Here is an 18,827-nt window from a genome sequence, read left to right as displayed (position 1 = left end):
ACAGTGATCAGTGTCAGAGAATGTGTCCATGAAGATCAGTGTCTGAGTCTGAGTCCATGGTGATCAGTGTCCGAGTGTGAGTCCTGGTGATCAGTGAGTGTGAGTCCATGGTGATCAGTATCTGAGTGTGTGTCCCTCATGGTGATCAGTTTTGGAGTGTGACTACATGGTGATCGTCTACGAGTTGGAGTCCATGGTGATCAGTGTCCGAATGTGAGTCCACGTTGAGAAGTGTCTGAGTGTGAGTCCATGGTAATCAGTGTCTGAGTGCGAGTCCAGGGTGAGTAGTATCTGAGTGTGATTCCATGGAGATCAGTGCCTGAGTGTGAGTCCATGGTGATCAGTGCCTGAGTGTGAGTCCATGGTGATCAGTGTCTGAGTGTGAGTCCATAGTGATCAGTGCCTGAGTGCAAGTCCATGGTGATCAGTGTCTGAGTGTGAGTCCAGGGTGAGCAGTATCTGAGTGTGAGTCCATGGTGAGAATTGTCCGAGTGTGAGTCCATGGTGAGCAGTGTCTGAGTGTGAGTCCATGTTGAGCAGTGTCTGAGTGTGAGTTCATGGTGATCAGTGTCTGAGTGTGAGTTCATGGTGCACAGTGTCTGATTGTGAGTCCATTGTGATCGGTGACCGAGTGTGAGTCCAAGGTAATCAGTTTCAGAGTGCGAGTCCATGGTGATCCGTGTCTGAATGTGAGTCCATGGTGATCAGTTTCTGAGTGTGAGTCCATGGTAATCAGTGTCAGAGTGTGAGTCCTTGATGAGTGATGTCGGAGTGTGAGTCCATGGTGAGCAGTGTCTGAGTATGAGTCCATGGTGGTCAGTGTCCGAATGTGAGCTCATGGTGAACAGTGTCTGAGTGTGAGTCCATGGTAATCAGTTTCTGATTGTGAGTCCATGGTGATTAGTGTCTGAGTGTGAGTCCATGGTAATCAGTGTCTGAGTGTGAGTCCTTGATGAACGATGTCGGAGTGTGATTCCATGGAGATCAGTGTCTGAGTGTGAGTCCATGGTGGTCAGTGTCCGAATGTGAGCTCATGGTGAACAGTTCCTGAGTGTGAGTCAATGGTGAGCAGTGTCCGAATGTGAGTCAATTGTCAGCAGTGACTGAGTGTGAGTCCATGGAGAGCAGTGTCAGAGTGTGAGTCCTTGGTGAGCAATGTCAGAGTGTGAGCCCATGGTGGTCAGTATCTGAGTGTGATTTCATGGAGATTAGTGTCTGAGTGTGAGTCCATGGTGGTCAGTGTCCGACTGTGAGCCCATGGTGAACAGTGTCTGTGTTTGAGTCAATGGTGAGCAGTGTCAGAGTGTGAGTCCATGGTGAGCAGTGTCTGAATTTGTGACCATGGTGATCAGTGTCAGAGTGTGAGTCCATGGTGAACAGTGTCCGAATGTGAGTCAATGGTGATCAGCGAGTGCGAGTCAATGGTGATCAGTGGCTGAGTATCTGTCCCTCATGGTGATCAGTTTTGGAGTGTGACTCCATGGTGATCAGTGTACGAGTTTGAGTCCATGGTGATCAGTGTCCGAGTGTGAGTCCATGGTGATCAGTGCCTGAATGTGCGTCCATGGTGATCAGTGTCAGAGTGTGAACCCTAGGTAATCAGTGTCTGAGTGCGAGTCCAGGGTGAGCAGTATCTGAGTGTGATTCCATGGAGATCAGTGTCTGAGTGTGAGTCCATTGTGGTCAGTGTCCGAGTGTGAGGCCATGGTGATCAGCATCTGAGTGTGTGTCCCTCATGGTGATCAGCTTTGGAGTGTGACTACATGGTGATCGTGTACGAGTTGGAGTCCATGGTGATCAGTGTCCGAGTGTGAGCCCATGGTGATCAGTGTCTGAGGGTGAGTCCAGGGTGAGCAGTATCTGAGTGTGATTCCATGGAGATCAGTGCCTGAGTGTGAGTCCATGGTGATCAGTGCCTGAGTGTGAGTCCATGGTGATCAGTGTCTGAGTGTGAGTCCATGGTGATCAGTGCCTGAGTGCGAGTCCATGGTGATCAGAGTCTGAGTGCGAGTCCAGGGTGAGCAGTATCTGCGTGTGAGTCCATGGTGAGAAGTGTCCAAGTGTGAGTCCATGGTGAGCAGTGTCTGAGTGTGAGTCTATGCTGATCAGAGCGTGAGTGTGAGTCCATTGCTGATCAGTGTCAGAGTGTATGTCCACGGTGATCAGTGTCCGAGTGTGAGTCCATGGTGATCAGTATCTGAGTGTGTGTCCCTCATGGTGATCAGTTCTGGAGTGTGAGTCCATGGGGATCAGTGTACGAGTTTGAGTCCATGGTGATCAGTGTCCGAGTGTGAGTCCATGGTGAGCAGTGTCTGAGTGTGAGTCCATGGTGAGCAGTGTCTGAGTATGAGTCCATGTGGAGCAGTGTCTGTGTGTGAGTCCATGGTGAGCAGTGTCTGAGTGTGACTCCATGGTCAGCAGTGTCTGAGTGTGAGTCCATGGTGATCAGTGTCTGAGTGTGAGTCCATGGTGATCATTGTCCGAGTGTGAGTCCATGGTGACCCGTGCCTGAGTGTGAGTCCATGGTGATCAGTGTCTGAGTGTGAGCCCAAGGTAATCAGTGCCTGAGTGCGAGTCCAGGGTGAGCAGTATCTGCGTGTGAGTCCATGGTGAGAAGTGTCCGAGTGTGAGTCCATGGTGAGCAGTGTCTGAGTGTGAGTCCATGCTGAGCAGTGTTCGAGTGTGAGTCCATGTTGAGCAGTGTCTGAGTGTGAGTCCATGGTGTTCAGTATCTGAGTGTGTGTCCCTCATGGTTATCATTGTGCGAGTGTGAGTCCATGGAGATCAGTGTCTGAGTGTGTGTCCATGGTGATCGGTGTCTGAGTGTGTGTCCCTCATAGTGATCATTTTCTGAGTGTGAGTCAATGGTGATCAGTGATAGAGTGTGCATTTACGGTGAGCACTGTCCCAGTGTGTTTCAGTGGTGATCAGTGTCGGAGTGTGAGTCCATGGTGATCAGTGACTGAGTGTGAATCCAAGGTGATCAGTGTCTGAGTGAGTGTGTCCACAGTGATCAGTGTCAGAGAGTGTGTCCATGGAGATCAGTGTCTGAGTGTGAGTCCATGGTGATCAGTGTCTGAGTGTGAGTCCTGGTGATCAGTGAGTGTGAGGCCATGGTGATCAGTATCTGAGTGTGTGTCCCTCATGGTGATCAGTTTTGGAGTGTGACTACATGGTGATCGTGTACGAGTTGGAAACCATGGTGATCAGTGTCCGAGTGTGAGTCCATGGTGATCAGTGCCTGAATGTGAGTCCATGTTGAGCAGTGTCTGAGTGTGAGTTCATGGTAATCAGTGTCTGAGTGCGAGTCCAGGGTGAGCAGTATCTGAGTGTGATTCCATGGAGATCAGTGCTGAGTGTGAGTCCATGGTGATCAGTGCCTGATTGTGAGTCCATGGTGATCAGTGTCTGAGTGTGAGTCCATGGTGATCAGTGCCTGAGTGCGAGTCCATGGTGATCAGTTTCTGAGTGCGAGTCCAGGGTGAGCAGTATCTGCGTGTGAGTCCATGGTGAGACGTGTCCGAGTGTGAGTCCATGCTGATCAGTGTCAGAGTGCGAGTCTATGGTGATAAGTGTCTGAGTGTGAGTCCATGGTGAGCAGTGTCTGAATGTGAGTCCATGCTGATCAGTGTGTGAGTGTGAGTCCATTGGTGATCAGTGTCAGAGTGTGAGTCCACGGTGATCAGTGTCCGAGTGTGAGTCAATGGTGCACTGTGTCCAAGTGTGAGTCCATGCTGATCAGTGTCAGAGTGCGAGTCTGTGGTGATAAGTGTCTGAGTGTGAGTCCATGGTGAGCAGTGTCTGAATGTGAGTCCATGCTGATCAGTGCGTGAGTGTGAGTCCATGCTGAGCAGTGTTCGAGTGTGAGTCCATGTTGAGCAGTGTCTGAGTGTGAGTCCATGGTGATCAGTATCTGAGTGTGTGTCCCTCATGGTTATCATCGTGAGAGTGTGAGTCCATGGAGATCAGTGTCTGAGTGTGTGTCCCTCATGGTGATAATTTTCTGAGTGTGAGTAAATGGTGATCAGTGATAGAGTGTGCATCTACGGTGAGCACTCTCCCAGTATGATTCAGTGGTGATCAGTGTCGGAGTGTGAGTCCATGGTGATGAGTGACTGTGTGTGAATCCATGGTGATCAGTGTCTGAGTGAGTGTGTCCACAGTGATCAGTGTCAGAGAGTGTGTCCATGGAGATCAGTGTCTGAGTGTGAGTCCATGGTGATCAGTGTCCGAGTGTGAGTCCTGGTGATCAGTGAGTGTGAGTCCATGGTGATCAGTATCTGAGTGTGTGTCCCTCATGGTGATCAGTTTTGGAGTGTGACTACATGGTTGTAGGGGGTTTCTCTTGCTCTTTCTGGTCTCCTGCCAGGCTTCGTGCAATAATTACCCTTGAGTGGTTCGACCCACTCCCCCCTACGGTTCTAGACCTTGGACTTAGGTGCAGAGAACAGTAGTGCAGAGAAAGAACTCAATAGACCAGGTTGAATAGCACGAAATGGATGCTTTTATTTTTAAACAGTTTGAAGCATTACAAAATACATGTCATAGGCACAGATTAAAGTTACTACAATCATGCACAAATTTATGAACTTGACTCTATGGAAATGGGGAACACACGGCACATCGAAAAAGGGGAAACACATTACGATTTCCCTTAACTCCCTCCCCTATACCTAAACTAAGTTTCGACCTGGGGAACTTGGGATCATGCTCACCACTCTCGAAATCGCGAGAAAGGGGGGGTTCGCAGCATTTTTGGCACCGCTTTCCGTCGTCACGTGGATTTGGAAACTTCTGGCGCAGTCGATATTCTCTCCTCCCTCGAGGCGGTGGGGTAGACCCAGCCTCGATGAGCGCTCGTTAAGGTTGAGATCCACTAAGTCAATTTGGGTTCATGGAGCAGACCCAGATGCAGGCTATGCACTTGGGAGAATCTTGTGGCATCGATCGCCGGTTCTCCAGAGGGTTTCTTCTCCGTCGGCCTGGGTCGTCGATGATCTCCCGACCCCAGTACCCGGGCCACCCTCGTCGTCTTCTCGTCGTGGCCGAGCCTTGTTTGGCTGAACACCGACCACGTTGTCCTTTTACCGAAACCGTCTGTCTTTAAAAAGACGAAAACGTTTTCATCGATCTGCCGAAGTGGAAGAGGCGCCGATCCGGGCACCGTCTGCCCTTCTTTCGTTCCTCGTAGAAGAAAGTTCTTGAAGAAATGGAAGCCTGAAGTCGCCCAACAAGAAGCCGTGGCAGTGAAGAAGAAGTTGTTCAAGTAACCCGAAGTCCGAAGTTTTAGATGGACTTTCAATCCATAGTTATACTCTTTTGGGACAGTCTTATCTCCCGCCAAATCATAGTCCTGTCTTTGTATTAATTTTGGCGGGCAGAAATCTCTGCAGGGGCGCTTTGTCTTGTAACGGAGCCGGTGATAAATTAAACTGGCCTTCCTGGCCGATAATGTCTTTCAATGTCTTTTGCATTGTCACCGTGGCTCGGTTCGCATATTGATCAGTCCGGACATTTTCCTTGATGGCTGCTAAACGGTTTTTCCTTTGTACGATAAATGGGTATAAGTGTTTTTACATTGTCCGCCCATATCTTGATGGGCCCCATCCTGTACTTATAATCCATTGAATATGTATGCTGTTGCTCTGAGTTTCGGTTCCCAGAGACTGGCTTTCGTGGGCTCACTGTCTTCAATCCACAAGCCTGTCTGGCTTGCAGTAACAGAAATAAAATGGTTCATAAACTGATCACGGGGCCTGGCGGCCATTTTGTATGCCCTTTTATCAAAGGTTTTTCTGTGCAAGCTTACTTTGGTCAATAAACAGTCTTATTTTATCCAGTTTTCTTGCGTGATTTTTGCTGAAAATTGCGAATCTTACAGGCCCCCCTGTGATACTGATAGCTTGCTTAAAGTATCAATAATCCTTGATGAGCAAATTTTCCCTGATTCCCCACATCCAAACATTCCTGGCACTTAACTATTTATGCCCCTCACGACACATGCAGTTCCCATTTCCGGAGAAAAATGAAAATTACCTCATGCACATTTGGAATCATAGACAGCAAATCTTAAACTATAACACCTTCACCTGTCAGATGGGTAGGGGTTGATACCCTTTTGCGCCATCTGCATGCATCTTTTATTAATCCAAAAAAACTTAAGAACAACTAATAACATGACAATACTTATTTCCTTATAACCCAAAACAATCAAAAAAAATTTTTTTTAATGGAGGGACGCTTAATCTTATACTAGCAGCTTAGAGTGGGGTATCTGCTTCCCCCATCCGCACATAGCATTCCCTCCATTCTCCTGTGTTCTCGTGCCTCTGGAGGCGTTTGCCTCTTTTGCAATGCACGAAGAGCAAAAATATCACAATCAAAACCTGACATACTACTAGGATATGGGATGCTATTCTAATCCAGGCGGGGACCTCTATGTTGGTGAACAAGTCCCACCATGGTGGGATGGTTATGTCCAATATGTCTTTTCCTATCTCTAAAGTCTTCTGCTCCAGTGTATAGAAATGTTTCTGCGAAACTATAACGGCTTTTAGATCCTTGGTGAGGTGTTCGGGAAGAGGGGGAATGACATAACCAAAATGCGCGACAAATCGTTGTAAGTCTGTGAAATTCTCTTTGATAGTGATGTGTACAGTGGAGGGCGCAGGAATGGGAACAATTCGTTGTTGTGCCACTTGAACCTCGACCCTGGGTTTGAAACAGAAACTGCTATCACCGACCGAACACCACTCGTGTTGTCCATATCGGTACTGAGGCGCTGCAGTGGTGATGCAGTATGTCCCACCCCCGATATATGCTACCTGTGGGGGCACATGGTCCTCTGCCATTGCCTCCATGGTGCAATTCACCGGCTTCGCGCTAGCGGTTCTGAACCCGCACTGTGGTTTCAAAAAGGCATTCAAGTGCTGGGGACACAGGATGATGTGTGCTCCCCGGCTCCGACATCCCGAGAGGTCGGTGCCTGTCATCGTACGCTCCCATCTGATGACGTAAGGCGGGACCACTGCGTAACGAATGTGTGCGCCCCCCTGAATGACTCCAATGTTCTCTACTCTGTATACCGGGGCGGGCTTTGCTGCGGGACCCAACACCGGCATTCTTACTACTATTCCCATAATAGTGTGATTCGAATGTCCGCAGTCCACTGGAACTGGGTATGCTTCTGCGGCTAGTCTGAGCTGGCACGGGCTTAATGCATTCTCAAAAGGGTGGAGCGCTTGCAAGTGCTTGTTGCTGATCCAGGACGGGACCAAACCCTGTTTTAAATCCTCAAGATTACTGCGGCCCTCGCCCAATAACCACGCCCCGTACAGCACACAGGCCTCGTTTTGCGCAGCTTGATCGGACGCATTCCGATCCTCCTTAATGAGTGCATTTACCGTTCTCGCGTGTTTCTCCAGCTCAGCAATTATGTCCTTAAAGTGTAGTGTCATGGCCTGGTCCTCATGCAACTCAGAACCCACGACCTTGTTTTCGTCTGTCAATATGTTCCTTAACTGGGCTTTTAAACCGTTGATCTGTGTCTGCAGCTCCACGTTATCTAGAGCGTTGACAACAGATGTCCCGGTATTAAAAGCAGTGAATATGTCATTTACAGTACCCCTTCTTTGCCTCCCGACTCGATCCAAAACTTCTGGCGGTGTGGTGTATAATTTGTCTCTGTCGATGTCGGCAAAGTCAAATTCGTAAAATTGTCTAAACATACTGGTTAACAGGACCTGGTATAATTGTTCCGTTTCTTTGGGACACCACTCCGGCAATCTTACCTCAGTGAGATTTAAAATCACTGAGGCCACCGCGTAGTGTACCCCTTGGTACAGCACCTGACCGGTGGGTACCAATACTAAACCGTTCCCGGGTCCCTTGGTGGTGGTTGGGCACCCTCCTTTCTGGGCTAGTGCTACCGGAAGCGTGGGCAGGGGCTTGCGTGGGCGGGTGATGAGTTCAGTGGCGTTCACCGGAATAGGGGAGTATGGGGCTCCGCACGCTCGAGTGCTAACATCCCATCTCATCCCCTTCCCTTCATCCTGCCACTGCCCCTGGAAGAAGATGGACACGCCCTTGGGGCAGACGCGTCTCGAACCCCACATACAGACATATATTCCCTCATCCGGTTCCCACCATTTGTCCCAACACACACGTAATTGTCCGTGAGTTCCCGTAATAGTCCGATTGGTATTATTACCCAGTCGCTCCCACTCGACCGTAGAGTTTCTCATGTCCTTTCCCAGCTTTCGTAGCCACCACCATCGCCTTGGTGGTACGTTCCCATTGCACACCAGACAAATCCTCTTTCCCACGGTGATGCTGACTCTGGGCGCTAGGATCCTCACTCGAGGGCACGTTAATGAAGTCTCTTGGTAGGCAAAACCGAAATTGCTGGAATATTCCGTAGAATTCGTTCCCAGCCAACCTGGCCATCTCCCTTGGTGGAAGTAGGTGGCGGTTTCCTCTACCTCTCGCTCCCCCGTCCCATCCGTTGCGATGGGGGCCGTGTCCCCGGAGCACCCGAAAATGATGACGTCCTTGGTGCGGCCTCGGTAGGCCCATCCGCACCCGATCGCCATGAACGCGACGACAATCCTTTCCATCATATCCCAGGTTTCTGTAACCAACAAAATGATGTAGCCGGGCTCCCGATAGGTGCTGGCCTAAATTAATTGGACGCGCGGGTTCCTGGACCCCGCTCCCTAACAAACACACATACCGGGCAGATTTCAAAATTGTACTCTTAACACCACATACTTTACATTCCTTAAACTAAGACCATAATTACCTATCTTAACTTATGTACAGCGCCGCCCTCCGTGGGGGCGGCTTTCCGAATCCCTGTGAGGTCTGTCGCGTGCCACACCCTGCGGTGGGGCTGCATTGATCTTTGGCCTTGATCCCCCGCAGCCTGTCGCTGCTGAACGGGGATCATGTCTTCCTGGGGCTGCTTTAAACCGTGGTTGGGGAGGATGGGGAGAATCTGGCCAAAATTTTCTGGGCTGGGGCGCTCGAGCTGACCTACGAGGGGCTGCTTTGGGTTGGGCTCCCGGGGCCGATGGACCTGGGGTCGTGACTGTTACCGTCACAGCCTGTGGTTCCTCCACAGCTGCCGGCTCCAGCTCCCCTTCCTCAGGCTCCGCCCCCCCGGGGTCGGGATCTGTGGCTTCCGACTCCACCTCACCTGTCCCAACAGGTAACGAGTCTCCACCCCCACTCCCTACCTCCCCCAAGCTTGAGTCGAGGGCGGGACTGCCGTCCTCTGACTCTTCCTCCTCCGTGATTGGGTCTAAAGCGAGGTTGAGCTGTTCGGGCTCTCCCCTGCCTAAATCCCATTCAAAAGATGAGACCTCCCACTCCAATGGGATGGCCTCTCCCTTCACGCAGGCTACTGCTCCAGCCTGTGTGGTCTGTGACTCTGTTACAGGCTGAGGATCTTTGTTCTCAGACCTGGTCCCCTTTGGTGGCCCTTGTGTACCCGGTTTAAACAGTTTACACTGGTTGATGTGAAACCATTTGGTACGTCGGGGCGTCTTCACTGCATAAACCATGGGGCTGGCTTTGTCTACAATGCTGTATGGCCCCATGTACAGTGGTTCAAAACTCCCTACCCTGGCGTAGTTTCGGACCATGACCTGGTCCCCGACTACCCACTCTTGTTGTTTCCGAGGTTCCAACAACAGTTTATTTCCCTGGTGCTGTCTTCCCATGTTCCCAGCCGCCTGCCCATAAATCTGTCTCAGGCGTTCCAAGAGGGTTTGGGCGAATTTGTCCCGTTTCACCTCTCGGAGCTGGCCCTCAGTGAGCACCGGGGCTAGCACATGGGTGGGTGTTCGCATGATCCTTCCAGTCATTAACTCATGCGGGGAATACCCCGTGCTTTTGGACTGGCTGGCTCGGATCCCCATGAGGACTAAAGGCAGGACCTCCGCCCATTTCTGGGGCGAGCCCATTGTCTCTTTCCTCAGCTTTTCCTTGAGGGTCCGATTCATACGCTCAACAATCCCGGATGACTGGGGATTGTATGCTACGTGCCACTTTCCCTCAATGCCCAAGAGCCTGAGGGCGTTCTGCATTACTTGACCGGTGAACTGACTCCCTTGGTCGGACTCTACAAAACGGGGGAGTCCCCACCGTGAGAACACTTCCCGAATCAAGATCTTAGCAGTACCCAGTGCCGTAGCTGTTCTGCACGGGAAGGCTTCTACCCATTTGGTGAACACATCTACCAGGACAAGGCAGTACTTTTCGCCTCCCTGGGCGGCGGGCAGGGGCCCTATGTAGTCGACCTGAATCGACTGCCATGGTCCCTCTACCCTCCTGATGTGCCCCATGGGCACCTTCCTTTTGTGGGGGTCTGGGTTGTTAGCAGCACACACAAGACAGCTTGCGCAGAACTCGCGGACATCGTCCCGAAGTCCCGGCCACCATCCCGCCTGCTCCACCCGTTGCCAGGTGACCTCAGGTCCGGGGTGTCCCGCTCCTGGACCCTCGTGGGCCAATTGCAGGAATTCCCTTCGGTGCTGCTGCGGCACAACCCACTGCTCCTTTCGGAACAGCATACCTTCTTTGACTGTGAGGGCTGCCGTACTGTACGGACCTTCTACCTGTTTGCCCTCTGTGATGGCTTTTAGGACTGCTTTTAGGGCGGGATCCAGTGTTTGGACGGTCTTTAGGTCTGGGGCGGTGTCACCCCTGTGTTCCCGGGAATTCCCTCCCTGCCTTGGATCGCCGCCACGGGTCCGGGTTCGTATGGGTCCCAGAGAATGCCGCTGCGGGCACCCTCCCTGGCTAGCGCATCCGCCTGCTGGTTGCCCTGACTGCGGGGTTCTGTAATGGAGTGAGCCTTCACCTTATGGATGAACACCTCTCCTTTCTCCCCCACAGCTGCTAGGATCTTCTCCAGCAAGGGCTTAACTGTTAAAGGCCGCCCGTCCGCGGAGGTGTACCCGCGTCGGGACCAGATGGCGAGGTACTCCGTACACGAATTGCACGTGAACATGCTGTCTGAGCAAATCGTGTATGGGGTTGGGAAAATCTCGGGGTGGGTAACCACGTACGCCACCGCGGACAGTTCAGCCTGCTGTGCGCTCATAGTGCTGGGGAGCTTAATTGCCAGGGCAATGTTTGCCGCAGGGTCATAAACTCCACACCCTGTGAGTCGCTTGCCGTCAGCTACAGTGCTAGAACCGTCTACGTAGATCTCGCGGCCCGTGGGATGTATCCCGGCCCGTAAACCTATGTTAACTTCCCATACCCCTTCTACGGAACATTGATGGGCTGTCCCGGGATATGCCATATTGGCTGCGAGCCTTGGCGCGCAGAGGCCTTTAACTTTGAGATCCATCTGGGAAAGGAGGAGGGTCCAGCGCGCAATCCGAGCGCTGCTTATGGTCCCATCCTTAATCCTCCCGTCCAGAAGCATCTTCGTGGGGGTGTGATGGGTGAGGAGCGTAATGGGAGAGGTCCCTGTGAAGATCACTGATCTGTTCACAGCCCAATGCGTGGCCAGGAGATGCCGTTCGCAATTGGAGAAACTCCTCTCCACATCCGTGAGCACCCTGGAGGAATAAACTACTGGTCTTAGCTTGCCGTGCCGCTCTTGGAGCAGCACTGCGCTCAGGCTGTCCCCACTAGCGGCTACCTCCAGAAAGAACTCCTCTCCCCCATCTATGGCCCCTAGGGCTGGCGCGGTCTGCAGATCTCTTTTCAACTTCTCGAATGCTGCCTGGCACCCCTCGTCCCAAGACCACTCGACTCCCTTGTGTAAGAGTCGAAGTAGCGGGGCCGCTGTGGCAGCATAGTCCTCGATGAAATCTCTGCAGTACCCGGTCAGTCCCAAAAAGGACCTTACACCCGTTACTGTGTTGGGAATCGGCAGATCTTGTATAGATTCCCGTCTGGCCTTATCTATGGCTCTTTCCCCAGCGCGGATGGCCAGACCCAGGAATTTAACTTCCTGCTGGCCGATCTGGGCTTTCTTTGGGTTTACTTTGAAACCCTTCGGGCTAGATTTTCAGTTGCTTGCGCCAGCAGTTAGCGCCTTAAGAGAAGTGATTTCCGGGCGCTATGCGTGTAGCGCCCGGGCGCAGCGCAGTTTGCGCCCCGCCCCAAATTAAGTTGCCCATTAGCGCCGGCGCAAAGTTTAGCGCCCGCCCGGATGCGCGCGCAGAAAATGACGTCACATCCTCGTGCAACGCCCTTTGGCCGCCCCGATTGCAAACTTCAGTCGGACCGCCCCATTGTGCGGCGGGCGGCCGGAGCGTTTGGAAAAAGGAACGCAACACAACCAGCGCGGGCCCCGGGGGGCGCTAATTAAAGGGAACGTCCTCTCCAGTATAAAGGCCATCCTTTTTTCAGAAAACAGTCTTGTGCAACGCATTTCTGGAGACACAACAAGGAGGATAGCTAACTGGTTTCAAGCAGCAAGAGCCAGGTATTTTTGGACTCAGGCAACAGCGCTGCAAGTGGCCATTTGGAAATTAGAGTGTTTGCCAGGATTTGATGGGGGTTGCATGGGGTGCCAACGCGGAGCTGCAGCTCCATGTCCATAGGGCTCGCAGACGCATTGTGAGAGGGGCAGCCCTGGCTAGAGGCAGAGGGGGCTACAGGCGTCGGCCACGCAGGCCTTACCCAGTCAGGCTATACCGCCAGCAGCGCTCCTACCTAAACATGAGTGCCGCGCGATGTGTTAAAAGGCTCCGATTCCGAAAGGGGGTGATTGCAGAGATCTGCCACCTGCTTCGCCGAGATCTGCGGCCAAAGCTCAGGTGCAGGACGTCTCTGTCGGTGGAAGTGAAGGTGATGGTGGCATTGAACTTCTATGCCACCGGCTCCTTCCAATACGCTGCTGGGGACATAGCAAACATCTCCCAGTACGGCGCGCATCGCTGCATCCGCCAGGTGACCGAAGCACTGTTCAGAAGGAGAAGCCAATTCATCTCCTTCCCCATGGCCCTGGAGAGCCAGCATCAGCGCGCATTGGGATTTTCCAGACTCGGGGAATTCCCCTTGGTGCAGGGCGCCATTGACTGTACGCATGTGGCTTTGCAGGCCCCTCTGGAGCATGGCGAGCAGTATCGCAACAGGAAGGGCTACCATTCTCTGAATGTGCAGCTGGTCTGTGACCACAAGCAGCGCATCATGGCAGTCAATGCCAGCTTCCCAGGCAGCAGCCACGATGCCTTTATCCTGCGGCAGTGTACTGTGCATGACATGTTCCAGGCACAGCCTCCCCCAAGAGGATGGCTACTCGGGGACAAAGGCTATCCTTTGTGCACCTGGCTCATGACCCCGCTCCGCGCGCCCAGGACCGCTGCTGAAGAGGCCTACAACGAGAGCCATCAAACCACCCGCAACATCATCGAGCTAACTATTGGGGTCCTCAAGCAGCGGTTCCGCTGCCTTGATCGCTCCGGAGGAGCTCTCCAGTATTCGCCGGACCGGGTCTCCCAATTTGTGGTGGTTTGCTGCATGCTACACAACCTGGCTATCCGCAGGACTCAGGCACTGCCACCTGACGTTGGACCAGCAACTCAGGAGGAGGAGCAGGAGGAGCATAAGGAGGAGGAGGAGGAGGAGGAGGAGGAGCAGGAGTACGTTCCCAGGAGGGAGCGACCAGGGCCAAGGGCCGCACGACGCCACCTTATTACACGGTACTTCTAAGCCCCCTGTCAGGGAATGGCCAGGGGCAATGAGGGAAGATGAATGCAGCCGCTCCGCAAGCCCTCAGCCGGCGAAGCCAACAAACACTAAGAAGAACAACCATGGAGACTGCATGAATAAAGATAATTTTTTATTAAACAAAAATGAAAAGCCCTTCCCACATGAATCCCCAAAAACAATAAACGGGCCCCACAAAAAGCCCAACAAACGACTCACTCCCACAAACTGGGGAGGAGCCACTCCACCTTTATTGAAACCGGGCCTCAACGTCGGCCTAACGCAAAAAAAAAGCCCTCCAAAAGCACAACCATGGGCAAAATAAAGATGGCCACCGCCATATTAAAGGAAAGCTGGCCACACCCTCTACTGAGTGGCCCGCGAGGGCGAGACCTTGGCCAGCATTTTGCCTCCCCTGCCCTGCCTGCTGCTCCTTCGCAAGCTCTGCCCAGTGGCTGCTGCGAGGCTGGGGGAAGGCGCCTGAGGCTCAGATGCCCTTCCGCCAGATGCCTACACGGCGTTTGGGCCTCGAGGGGCCGTCTCCTGAGTGGCGCACCTGAGCCTGGCCACCATCAGCTGCAGCCGCTTGCCCTTGACGCCCCAGAGGGGGAATGGCGGCGACGGATGGCGAAATTTGGCCAGCTGGCGTCTGGGATGCGCTGGCTGGTGCTGTGGCGCGGTGGCACTCGGCCGGGCCCGCACTGCAGGATCCGCAGCAATCAGCCGACGGCCGGCTTGCTGGGATGGTCCAGCGCGGCGCCTGCCCTGGCGATGCCTGCCTGAGACAGCGCGTGTGGCAGCAGTGAGTGGCCCTGTGGTCCTGGTGTGCGCGCGCATCACATCCGCCAGGGTCTTGATGGCATCAGTTAGCATGCGGCCAGTCGCGGCAGTTGCTGCCCCGAACTCGCGCACACTGGTCGCCAGCGACTCGATGGCCTCAGGCATGCGCCCCACCACGCTCATGAGCTCCGTGTGGCGCCGGTCCGAGTCGTCGGCCATCTGATCGAGCTTCCGCACCTCCTCCGAAGTGAAGGTGTCCGGACTGGAGTCGCGACTCTCCCGCTGGGGAGGAGGGGGCCGAACTAGGGGACCTTTGCCGCGTTGGTGACGGCGAGTGTGCCGAGCAGCAGCACTCCCCTCTGATCCTTCCCCCCTTTGGGGGGAAGGCCGCGGGCCACGCGCACGGCTGCTGGGTGGCTGGACGCCACTGGTCCCAGAAGCTGCATTGCCCTGCGACAGTTCCTCCAGGCACTCGTCCAGTGAGGAGGTGTCGAGCATTTCCTCCTCTCCTGCGGGACGTGACTGTTCCCCTGAAGGTCCGGCTTGCTCCTCCTCCTCCTCCTGGTTGGAGGTGCTGTCACTGGCAGCCTCAGGGTCCTGGTCGTCACCAGCTGAAAGCAGGAATGCACAAGAGTAGCTTCAGAGTGAGGAGACGGCGTCAGCGAGGGAGTTAGGACTGGTGGGATTCAGCGCATTGGTGGGACAGTGGCAAAGGAGGTAGCTCGGATGGGCCAGTGCGACGCGAGAGGGCCAAAAGGCGAGGTCCTTACCATTGCCGGGCAGTGGAGGGTCGGATACACCGCACGCTGTGGGGACAATCACACGTGCTCCCATGAGCACACACACGCGCTCCTCCAGCCGAGTGAGCTTCTGCAGCTTGGCGCGGCCACCCCTGGCACGGGCCTGGTGATTAAATGCTACTTTAGCCTGCAAGAGAAAGGACGGGCTGTAAGTGCGCAGTGAAGCCCTGATGTAGTGTGCACTGCCTCCCATGGTGGAATAGCTTGGACAGAGTGAAGCCCTGATGTAGTGTGCACTGCCTCCCATGGTGGAATAGCTTGGACAGAGTGAAGCCCTGATGTACTGTCCACTGCCTCCCATGGTGGAATAGCTTGGACAGAGTGAAGCCCTGATGTAGTGTGCACTGCCTCCCATGGTGGAATAGCTTGGACAGAGTGAAGCCCTGATGTACTGTCCACTGCCTCCCATGGTGGAATAGCTTGGCCAAAGTGTAGAGTGCCGAATGGCCATTTGATGCTCATGACTATCCCAATGCTGCTGGCTGAGGGCTGGCCAAAAGGACTTTCAGGTCCCTTTGCCCATCATGTCAGGTGTACATGCAAGAATGAGGAGGAGACTGGAAAGGCTACTCACCCTCACAATCCTGGTCAGATCGTTGTATTTCTTATGGCATTGTGCGTGGGTCCTGGGGGCCTCGCCGGTGAACGTCACCCTCTGGGCGATCTGCTTCCAGGCTTTGGTGTAGTCGTGGTGGGTTGGATTCCTCCCACTCTCTGGAAACAAGATCTTGCGCCTCACCTCCAGAGCTGTGACCATTATGTCCAGATCACCCTCTGAGAAGCGCAGGGCACGCTGACGGGCCTTCTCTGGCGTTGCCATGACTCCCTGGGGCTGAGCAGTAGTGTTGAGGCCTCTTTGCAAGGCTGCAGTGTGCAGGGCGTGGCAGCAGACCAATTCGTCCCTTCCCCCTTTAAGAGCTGGTCGGCACCACGGGGTCTGCTGTCAGTGCAAAAATGACTGCACCCGTGCTGCGCCCCGCCTGGGCGCTATCCCTCTGGACCGCCGGCTTAGCGCCTAAAGAGAGTAGCGGAACGCCTCTTTTAGCGCTCCACCAACCTCTTAGGGCGAAGCCACTGAATTCCCGGCAACGGGGCGCTACTTTGGGGCGGGCGCTAACTTCGGGCGGGCGCTAAGGTTAGCGCCCCAAAACTGTCTATACTGAAAATCTAGCCCTTCCTTTCTAACAGTTCCAACAATTCGGCTAACAGTGGGCCGTGCTGCTCCCTTGTATCTGTGAACAGGAGTAAGTCGTCCACATACTGCACTATCTGGTTGGGCTGGCTGAACTCTTTCAAACTCCCCGCCATGCACTGATGGAAAATGCTGGGGCTGTTGTGAAAACCCTGTGGTAAGCAGTTCCAGGTGTACTGTTGCCCTTTGAAAGTAAAGGCAAACTTGTACTGGTCCTCCCGCCGCAGCGGAATGGACCAAAAACCGTTCGAGATGTCCAGCACCGTGAATGTGGTCGCCGATGCTGGAATACTTCCTATTAAGTCTGCAACTGCTGCTACCGTGGGCGCGCAGGCTGGGATATTACTATTGAGGACTCTATAGTCCACTGTGGCTCTCCACGAATTGTCCGGTTTCTTTACCGGCCATAATGGGGAGTTCACGTGGGTGGCTATCGTCCTCAATACGCCCTGCTGTACCAATGAAGATATTGCTGTCTCCATGTCGGGTTCTGCCTCCTTGGGGAAATTATACTGCTTTTGGGGTCGGATCATGGGGTCCCCGTCTACGCTGACTTCGAACCCAGTGACTCTCCCGCAGTCGTGCTTGTGGGTGGCGAACGCGGTCAGATTTTCTGACACACGCGCCTGCAAGTCCGTTGGGACATTTGTTATCATGAGCTCGAGATCGTAACCTCCTGATGGCTTCATAGTGCACAGGGCCCCCTTTTCTTCCTTCCCCGGGATTACGACTACCTTACCTAAACCGCCCTCGGCTCCCCAGAGACAGTGATTTCTCAGGTCCACGAGGATCCCGTGTTCCACCAAGAAATCAGCCCCGAGGATGCCTTTCCCCCCCCCTCTTTCCACTTCAATAGGATGCACGTCCATGTGGTGTGGAGCGCTCCCAACTGAATGGAGAGCGGGAGGGAGTGCGCGCCAGCCTGTGCTCTACCTGTGAAACCCGCTACTAAATATGGAGCCTGGGCGGACAGAGGTGAGGCAAAAGGTTTGTCCGTGTGGATCAAGGTACACGAAGCTCCCGTATCCAACAGGTAACTACCCCTTTGTTTCTCCACCTCCATCTCCACCACAGGTCTTCTCCAAGCGTCATAGCGGAGCGGACACAAGTAGATGGGCTGCGCGGGCGTCAGTCATTTAGGTGTTTCGGCTGGGGTCTCGGGGGCGATAGGGCTGTTAGCAACCGTTACCTTCCCCTGCCAGGTCATCAGAGACCGCATAGTCTCCAAGACTGACTCGATCGCAGCGGGGTCCACAACCGCACCACCCCCTTCATTCAGGGCAAAGGCTACGGTTGGGTTCTGGACTGGTGTTGGGGCAGCGGCCTGCACTTGTGGTTGTGCTGGTGTTGGGTAAACTCTCGGGCCGTTGGCGACTCGGGCTTGGGCTTGATCTTGGGCTGCGGCGAACGCTCTCTCCCTCTTATCCTTCCAAGGATTCCTACAGTCCTTGCGCCAATGACCCTCCTTCCCACACCCGTAACAACTGCTATTTGCTTGGGGATGGCGATTTCCCTCCTGACGCCATTCCTTTTTAGCAGAGGCTGCGGGTCTCACCTCATGCACCTTTCCTTTCACAACAGGCGTTTTCTTGCCCTTGTTGTTTCTATAACTGATCGTGAGCTGATCTAGTACTACTTCCTCCATGGAGCGGGCGTTAGTGGGGTCAAACCATGCTTTGGCCTGTTCCTTCACTACTGGCAGGCAACCTGCTACCAGGCACCGAAGCCAGTGAGCCCTTTGTTCGCCATCCAGCCCGGCCCAGGCCGGCCCGCCCGGGCAGCTGCGCCGATACACTGGCCACAACCTGTCGGCGAAAACCCGTGGGGGTTCTCCCTCTAGCTGCACTGTCTTTTCTAAACGGAGGAACGGAGTTCCATCCCCCTCTCCCATGATCTCCAGAATCTCATCCCGTAGCAACTCATAGTCCCTGTGCCCTCTCTTGCTCTCGTCAGGGAGACACTGGAGGAGCGAACTGTCCAGGGAGAACAGCAGCATTTTAGACTGTTCAACCCCGTTGCAGTCATTGACTGCTGCGGTCTGCTCCACGTCCCTGAAATGCACGGAGGGATCTCCTGACTCGGAGAGTTTTGGGATGTGACTTATCATCTCTCTTAGCTGTCGTGCGCTATGAGGCATTATGATCTGACTCTCAAGGGGTCCGTCATCGCCATTTTCTTCATTTGGACCGATCCTCCGGTGTCTCATTGGACACATTGGCGCCGACCCCGACTCTACTGTCTGGGGTTGCTCTACCTCAGGGCTCTCTTCCTCTACCGTCTCCGTCTCCTGTCCCGGAGTCCAAGACTCCTCATAGGCAGGAGGCGCAGAAGGTTCGGGGGTTGGTACCCCAACTGCCTCTTGTGGAATCGGTCTTTTGGAT

Source organism: Somniosus microcephalus, unplaced genomic scaffold, assembly GCF_052327205.1.
Source record: "Somniosus microcephalus isolate GS21.2 unplaced genomic scaffold, FLI_Smic_1.0 unresolved_chr1, whole genome shotgun sequence".
Classification (NCBI taxonomy): domain Eukaryota; kingdom Metazoa; phylum Chordata; class Chondrichthyes; order Squaliformes; family Somniosidae; genus Somniosus; species Somniosus microcephalus.
This window is presented reverse-complemented; position numbering follows the sequence as displayed.